The sequence below is a fragment of the Arachis hypogaea genome, chromosome 9 (assembly GCF_003086295.3).
Source record: "Arachis hypogaea cultivar Tifrunner chromosome 9, arahy.Tifrunner.gnm2.J5K5, whole genome shotgun sequence".
Lineage (NCBI taxonomy): Eukaryota > Viridiplantae > Streptophyta > Magnoliopsida > Fabales > Fabaceae > Arachis > Arachis hypogaea.
The window spans coordinates 94,094,523-94,104,670 of record NC_092044.1 but is presented as its reverse complement, the minus strand read 5'-3'; positions in this window follow the sequence as shown (position 1 = coordinate 94,104,670).

Genomic DNA, 10,148 nt, shown 5'->3' with positions numbered 1-10,148 from the left:
ATCTTTCTGTAATTTCTTGAAGTAAAAGGCTAAATGAGAAAGTCATTGAAAGAGCCTAAGAGTGAAAAAAGGCAGAGAGATACACATGAATGAAAAGCCTAGAGTTATTTCAGATTTCTTTAGGTTGATTAAGTGTCTTGTATCTTGTACCTGTGAGGTACCCCTTTCTTAGTAGGGTAAGCACTAAGAGTGAATAGTTAGATATTAGCATAACCAAGTCAAGTTAGGTTAGAACTTGAAAGTGAAAGGATTGTGTCAATCATGAGGAATTGGTGTATGTAATATTTTAACTATAGTGGAAATTCCACCATTATTGTGGTAGAAACTAGATGTAGGTTGCATTGCCCAAGGCAACTGAACCAGGATACATGATGGTGTCAACTTCTCTCTTCCCTACTCTGTTCTGTTTTCTGATATTCATGAGACAAAAATAAATTGTCTTATAAATTTTTTGCTGTTGAGTTCAAACAGAATCAGAATTGAAAGATTGTTTTAAAGGGTTATTTCAGTAACATAAAAGAAGGTTATAGATTCAACCCCCCCTTCTCTAAGCCTTCTACAACCTTCAATTGGTATCAAGAACTAAGGTCTCAAGAATCAAGCTTCACCTCTTGGAGCAAAGGTCCAATGGTGAACAACTTGCGCACAACCACAGTTGCCTATACTCTAATTGAAGGCCAGTCAAACAACAGGCCACCCTTCTTCAACGGGAAGACCTATTGATGAATCCATATTTGATGATATATTTTAAATTGATTTGAGTGGATTTCATCATATAAACCCACATTTATTCATCTAAATAGCATGCTTTTGAGATTTCTTCCTAAAATGTGCTTAAAAGTAGAAACATGCTCTTTTGTGCTTAATTTAGTCAATTTTTATTCACTTTAATCTCATTTGGTGTTTCAATGTATTTGTTGAGTGATTTTAGGTTTCTAAGGCAAGTATGGGTTGAAGAAGTGAGAAAAAGCGCATGCAAAAGGGAAGAAATCATGAAGGAAATGGAATTTGAAAAGCTGTCAATCCTGACCTCTCTGTACTAAATTGATCATTGTCATTGTCAAAGACATAGATTTTGATGCAAATAAAATTGGTACCTGCAAAAGAAGAGTAGGTTTCGCTCCCAAATTATTATAATCGAACCACCATCGATTTGTTAAAAATCGATAAAACATCTCCTTAAATTAAAATTGATTTGATCGGTTATTATGTTAACAAATAATTAGGACAATTAAGAGTATGTTATAGTCTATGTGTTAACAATGAAAATAATAGCAAAATTAATATGACTAATTTACAATTGTTAAAGTATAAAATTTAAAAAAATTGAAGAAAAGAACGAGTGACAAATTTAATCATAAAAAATATTAAAAAATTATTATAATTTATTATTTATGATAATTATTTAATTAGTCATTAATTCAAATTTTTTAATTTAATTTTTTTAATTTAATAATTTTATAATATATTTTATTTTATATTTTTAAACATCTATTCTATTATATAAAAATCGGATGTCTGCACTTAATGATGAAGCTGACGTGGCATGCTTCGGAGAGTGTTTCCTAATTTAATTATTTTAACTCATTCAATACAATTTATTGCACTGACTTAATTATATCAACTAATTGATTTGATTAGATATTTAAATATTTCTTTTCTTAATATAATTTATTATAATTTATATTTAATTAATTATACTACATTAATTATAATTCGTTATATTAGTGAATTACTCTTTTCATTTATAAAGTCTAAAATAAAATAAATAAATTATTATATATTCTAATTAAATTTGTTTATATATTATATATGAATTAACGTCTATTCTATTATATAAAAATCGGATTTCTATACTTAATTATAGAGCTAACGTGGCATGCTTCTAAGAGTGTTTCTCGATTTATTTCTTTTAACTCATTAAATATAATCTATTATGAGATTAATTATATCAATTAATTGATTTAATTAGATATTTAAATATTACATAATTATTATAATTTATATCAATTTATTTTGATAGTATTTCCTAATTTATTTCTTTTAATATTCTGGTAGTATTTTTTAATTTATTAAATCAAATTAGGTATAAATTATGTATATTAATTAATTGATTTGATTAAATTATTAATAATTAAAATAATAAATCTATAAATAAAATAAGCAATTGAGATATTTTTAACTAATAATTAAATCAAATTAAATTATATGTATTGAGTCAAATTCAAATAATGTGAATTAAATACTAAACTAAAATATGATCATTTCTTTCTTATTTAAATTAAATGCAATAAATACAAATTAATTTTGTTAGATAATCATGATTTTCTGGTCTTCTATATATAGACGGCCAAACAAAATGATAAGAATCATCATTTTTATCACTCTTGCTATTTCAACTCTTTTTTTCTTCTTTTCTTTTTTCTTTATGTAAAATTTCTTTTATGGATAAATGAGAAGGTATGGATGAATAATGTTTCGTTAATTGTTTGTTTATAACTCGAAAATGTCCCAATTTAAGCATTACCGTTGCTGATGGAATTAGATGACAATATGCTCGGCATACTTGCAGCTTAAGAAATCAGGTCATGTGCTCGAGGTGCACCAATGCAAACTTTTGGAGCTGCCGACTGCCGACTGCCACTGAATTTATTGTATAGCTAGAGCAAATTATGATATAGTAAACAATGTTTATGCATGCATGCTATTCTTTTTTATATATGTATCCCTCTATTTTTACAATTCACATTTTTATATATTAGATTCTTTTTGACATTATTTAAATTTGATTTTTTTTCTATTTTTACGCTTCTAATCATTTTTTGTCTTAATATTTTGTTCTCATCAATTTCTATATTTTATTTTAGGCTAACTTTATAGTTCAAATATAATCATTTATATCATTATTGAATGTTATGAAATTGACCTGATATTAACAATAAATAATTCGAAAAAGGTATTTTTTTTGAAACAATTCACCTAAATTTAAATTGTTACGTTAAATAGATGATGATAAATATTTTTGTATTAAATCTCTTAAAAAAGAAACTTATAGAAATGTTATATGTTATATGATATAATTTGATTATATATCTTTTTTATCTCCAATTTAAATTATTTGAATTGGTATACTATTTATTTTTAAATTTAATTAAATATCTAAATATCTTACCATTTAATATAATTTAATTTATATAAATACATGACTTTTAATATTTATGTAATAAATTTTAGATATATTTTTGCAAGTTATAATTTTTTATCTGTATATTTAACTTTTAATAATATTTTTTATTATTAATATATTATTTCTACTATTTGAGTATCAATAATGCGTTAAGAATTTTTCATTGTATAAGTTACTTCGAGAAAAAAAATGATAAAATTTAATTTATAAAAATTTAAAATTGAGTGTTTACTATGATTAAGTTCAAATTTTAATTTATTTTTTATATTATATAAATATTAAATTCTTTAATTAAACACTTATTTGTTTATGATAGGATATTATATATAACTTTTATATTAGTTTTCAATTGCTACACAAAAATAATATATTTTAGGTAATTGTACATTTTTGTTATTTTAAAAATTATTATATATTTTTAAAATTATTTAATTATGTTTATTCTTTTAAAAGGATTGCTATTATTAGAGAACAACAAATATTTATAATAATCTAAAATTTAAAAAATAAAAAATACAAAATATTAATATTCTGAATTTTTGAAGTATAAATCTTAAAATAAATATATATGATTATGATTAATGGTTATAATTGAAATTTTTATTTTATTCTAATTTTTTTCAGAACATATTTGCCTTATTTAAGTTTTATTTTTTTATTGATTGCTTTTTTTTTGTATACTTAATTATCATTAGTTTATATCAATTAAAATTTTTACCTTGAATAAAATAGTTATGTGTCTAAAAAAATAAACAAAAAAATATTTTTATTTTTAGTAAAAATTTATGTCGCTTTAACTTTTTTTCTACATGACATCTTATATTTTTACTATATTTATAAGAGAGTTTTTATTCAAATTAAGAAAATTTTTTATTTATTTTTCTTTCTTTTAGTTTTAAATATTATTTACTAATATAATAAAAAAGTAAAAATAACAATAATTACTCACATAATTAAAATAGATATCCTAATATATACATGATCCTATGTATACCAAAAATTATTATATGTAATAAATAATTATTTATTTTTTATAATTACTATTTATAAAATTTATTACATAATTTTCTCCTCTTAATATCAATATTTAATGAATATAAGATACAAAATATTATTTATATATATTATTTAACATACAAAACAAATATATTAAGTCATCATGTAGAACAAGAAGTATAATAGTGTAAACACTTACTTACTTATTTATTCTATTTATCTATCTATTCTATTATATAAAAATTGGGTTTCTACACTTAATGATGGAACTGACGTAGCATGCTTCACAGAGTGTTTCCCAATTTAATTATTTTAACTCATTCAATACAATTTATTACAATGACTTAATTATATCAACTAATTAATTTGATTGGATATTTAAATATTAATATAATTATTATAATTTATATTACTTAATTAATTAGACTACGTTAATTATAATTCATTGTATCACAGAATTGGTTTTTTCATTTAGAAAGTCTAAAATAAAATAAATAATTTATTGTTTATTCTAATTAAATTCATTAAATTGGATGACGCATAGCAACGCACACGGCGGCGGAGCAGACACGACAACAGTAATAACTGGGCAGGTAGAATAACGGCGATGAGATGGAAGTTGCATGTTTTTCTCTACTGCATTCGAAAGCAAGTCAAGCAATATTATATTCTTCTGAGTTTTTGGGAGTGAGGTTACAGAATTGAGGGCAAGAAAAGCTAGATGGCTATTTGGTTTTTCAAGGTTTTTTTTTTGTTCTAGATTTCTAAATACCTAAAAAAGTACCATGTTAAAGATTGTATATCCTTCATTTCTTTCTTCTTTTTCTAATGTAGATGAATATAAAATAGATTAGGATTTGTCTACGAGAAAGTTAAATTAAGTTAGACAAATATATTATTATTATTATTATTATTATTATTATTATTATTATTATTATTATTATTATTATTATTATTATTATTATTATTGTAATTGAATAAACTAAAAAAATTAATTAAAAAACATCGTTATCCTTGAATTTAACTTTATCTATTATGCAAAATTTTTATTTATATGATTTATTTTTCATTATATCTAGACTACATCTCATTAATAATTATAGATAAAAAAATTTTATTAATTGCATTTTAAGTTTTCAATTATATGTTAGAACTAATTTTTATTTATCTAAAGTTAATGTAAAAAATAAAAAGAAATTTACATCAAGTTATCTAAACTCTAGAATCATTAATGTTTTTTGACCAATAAGATGTTATTAATAATTTTCTCTAAAACTTTAAGTTGCATAAATATAATTAGATAATTTTAATAAGAATAATATTATGCATTCAAATTGATTTATTCTATTATATAAAAAGAATAATATTTCTTTTAACTCATTAACTATAAGTTATTACGATAAATTAACTATATTAACTAATTAATTTGATTAAATATTTAAATATTATATAATTTATTGTAATTTATATCAATTCGATTTGGTAATATTTTCTAATTTATTTATTTTAATATTCTGTTAGTATTTTTAATTTATTTATTTTAATTTATTAACTCAAATTTATTGTGTGTACTAATTAATTAATTTGATTAATTTATTAGTCATTAAAATAATAAATCTATGAATAAAATAGGTAACTGAGATCTTTTCAACTAATAATTAAATCAAATCAAATCATATATATTGAGCTAAATTCAAATAATGTGAATTATGGACCAAATTAAAATAAAATAATTTCTTACTTATTCAATACAATTTTTGTATTTATAAATAAATTGTTGTCTACTTCAATATATGAAATTTTTATGAATTTTTTATTGCGCAATTCACTTTAACACAAATAAATTAATTTATAAAAATTTAAACTTGAAGGCTTGCTATGATTAAACTCAAACTTTAATTTATTTTGTCATATTATTATATAAATATTAAATTCTTTGATTAAACACTTATTTGATTACGAATTACGAAATGATATTATATATTACTTTATATTGACAATTAAATTTCAGTTACTACACAAATATTATATTTTAGGTAATTGTATATTTTTTTGTTATGTTGAAAATTATTATATAATTTTAAGATCATTTAGTTATGTTTATTTTTTTTAAAAGTATTGTCATTATTGGAGAATAACTAATGTTTGTGGTAGTATAAAATTAAAAAATATAAAATACAAAATATTAATATATTGTGTCTTTAAAGTATAAATCTTGAAGTAAATATATGTAATTATAATTAATGATCATAATTAAAAGTCTTTATTTTATTTCAATTTGTTCAGGACATGTTTATCTTAAATTTTATTTTTTTATTAATTAATATTTTTTGTACATTTAATTATCATTAATTTATATAAATCAAAATGTATAACTTAAAAAGATAGATACGTGTCTAAAAAATTTTAAAAAAAAATTTTTGTTAGCAAAAAATTTATGTCGCTTTAGTTTTTTTTTTGGCATCATATCTTACATTGTTACCATAAATTAGAGGTAAATTATTAAATATAAATTAGATTTACTACTTATTACCCTAATTCGAATTTATTAAATTCGATTTATATGGAAATGTAAATGGAGACAATTAGGTAACGTTATTGAGTTTAAGGGATTTAGGTAATTTTAGGGTGACTTTGGTTTATTAACGCAAATTAGCCTAATATGTGATATTAGTTATTGTTATATATAATAGAATAGATGACATATTTATGTATTGTTTAGATTAGAAGAATTTATACAGAAATAACATGCTGGAGAAAAAAATGGATAGAAAAATCAATTTTTCATTATTTGGTTCAACAAAGAAATTGAATGAAAAACATAAAAGTGTATATGGAGCTCACGTAAATTTTTTCTCTTCAAAGTTGCGAAAAAAACTGATTCAAAAGTACAAACATGGATAAAAATACAGAATTACCATTTGAATTATAATTTATATATAATATATAAAAATATTAATATAATTTTTCTCTATTATGATTTTTTCTCTTCTTACTGTTCCTTCCATTCAAGCAAAAGAAATTTTTTCCTCTATTTTCTTTTCATTCATTTTTCTCATCGAAACAGCACACAAAAAAATATACTTTTCTTTCTATTTTCTTTCCTCTTATTTTTAATCTTATATCCAAACAATAATTTAGTGTTTATCCATTTATCTTTTATTAATATTGTTATAATAAGGATACATGTAACTTTATAAAAATGATATAACCTAAACTTTGATTATCTGAGAATTTATTGAGTGGTTAGAATAGCTCCACGTCACGAACCAATGAATGCTAGTAATAAGGATGATCACAAAAACAGTCGAAATGGGTATTTGTAGGGATTACTCACATTTTGGAACTAGATGGGACTCCTGAAATCCTCCACGCAAAAATGGATGGGGACTAGGGATGGCAAACGGGTTGAAACCTGGTCGCATAACCCGCCAAAAAATGCGGGTTGGACTGAAAATTTATGACTACCAAACTTAAAAATCCCGCCTAATCCACGGAATTTGGCAGACTTCGGCGGGGCAGGGCGGGACAGGCTTTTCCACTGGGCCAAACTTTTATTTTGGTAGAGCCATTTTTTACAAATTTCTATGATGTTATTGATCTACAAGAGGATGAAGATGATAATTGAAAAAGTTTTAAGTTATATTTTGGATTATGCTTTATGTTTGATTGATTATAAACTTGAAGATATTTAATTATATATTTTGGATAATTTTTTTTCTTTGGACAATGCTGGTTTTATTATTTTGTTTAAAAACATTGATTTATAATTATATTTATTACATATTTATAATTATAAAAACGTTAACGTGCGTGAATTTAAAAATTATAATTTTTTTATATTTTTAGAAATTATAAATTTATTGAAATTGTTGTGAAATTATATATATTGTTTAATATTTAATGGTTTATAAAAAAAGGAGATCCCGCCAACCTACCATTAGGCAGGCGGGAGAAAAATTTAGGACCGTCTTACTAGGCGGGGCAGGCTTTTGGCGAGACAGAGCGGACTTTCTCGTTTGCCACTCCTAATAGAGGCACAGACATAAATACCCGCCCCATGAAACTTATTAAATATACGCGAATATAAAATTATTAATTTATCCTAATTTATATATACGTAAATCCATTTCTTGAATTTAGTAACCCTAATTTCTGCCTCCAATTCAAAATTTTTCTTTTTCTTCCAGACTCATTCTCAGCCTTGATCCTCTCTCTCTCTCTAACTCACTTTCTCTACCTCTCATCAAGTCCGTCACTACGTCACTCAGTATCATCCTAAAAAATTATGTTATGTTATTATATTGGATTTTTTTATGTTTTCTTCTTTTGAAATGTTATTTTTCATAACGAATATGTTATAAATTGTGTTGAATTATATTGAATTGATTATTTTATGATTTATTATATTATGTCTTTTTGTGTTAATTTTTTAAAAAATTTTTAAAGAATATTCGTAGATACTCGAAGAAATTTACGTTCTCTGAGGGGTAATTAAATAGGAACTTGTAATGATGGAGAAAGAACGGGGACATTTTTTTTAAATAGGAATGAGGGATGGGAAGTGGGTTTCTCACACTCCCCTGAGTCCTTATTACCATATCTAACTAGCAACCGAGATCCAATGTGAGCCGATTTAAGAGGGGACGCGTGGACTTCATCTGCGTTGGACCTTTAAGGTAATGAACCTAAGTCAGATTTGGGACCTAACAATAGATTTTAGTTGATCTTGCTTGCATTGAGGTCTTACTAGACCCAAATATATCTTAAATTAATATTTTGAATCATTGTTATAGTAAATACTATACTATTTAATATTATAACACTTAGGATACGTAAAAGTTAGATATATTTGCAAGACATTTTTTTAATTCAAATTAAAAAAATTAATTATCTCTTTTTTAGTTTTAAATATTATTTTCTCGTGTAATGAAAAAGTAAAAATAACAATAATCACTCACATAATTAAAATAGAGAATTTTAATATATACATGACACTATATATATCAAGGATTATTATATATGATATATAATTTTTTTCTTTTCTGTAATAACTATTTATATAATTTATTGAATAATTTTAATTTTTTATCTTAACATTTAATAAATTTAACATACAAAATAAATAACTTAAGTTATCATCTAGAACAATAAGTATAATAGTGTAAATATTTATTTATTTATTAGTAGTGAAAAAATATGTAAATAGTATAAATTGACATTTTTTTAGTATAAAAGTAATAATAAGGATTTATTAATTAAATTAATTACATAATTAAAAAATTATGAAGAATTTCTTAAATAATAATAAAAAATAAGATTACCATTTTCACATATTACAAAGTTTATAAAAAAATTTTGGATAATAAATCAATTTTCAATATATTATACATTAATTCTGTCAAAAAAAATAATCAATACATTGGATATTATTATTTACGTACTAATATATATATATATTATCGATTATTAAGTTTATAATTAATTTTTAATCTAATTTTTAGTAATTAAAATTTAAATGATTGAAATTATTAAATGATGAATATTTTGCATTTAACCAATTTATTTTTTATTGAAATTAAAAAAATGATAAGTTGTTAATCAATTCTAAATTCAAATTTGAGTAAGAAAATAAAAAAATATTTTAATTTTATCTCACTATCCAAAATTAATTTTAAGATAAGAAATTACTTTGTACATCATATATATTATAAGATAGTATGGTCATTTGCTATTTTTTTAAAGGTAAATATTATCAAATAAAATGGTGTAAGAAATTAGAAGAAAATGTATTTACAAGTTTAGAAAATATTAATTTATTTTTCAATAGAATAAATTATATATTGAATAACAAAAGTTGTTATCGGTTTCTTTTCACACTAACTAATACTCAAGGATGGTTTTTCGATACACCATATTACCAAAAAATATTAATCGATCTAATAACTTTTGTAATGACATAAGT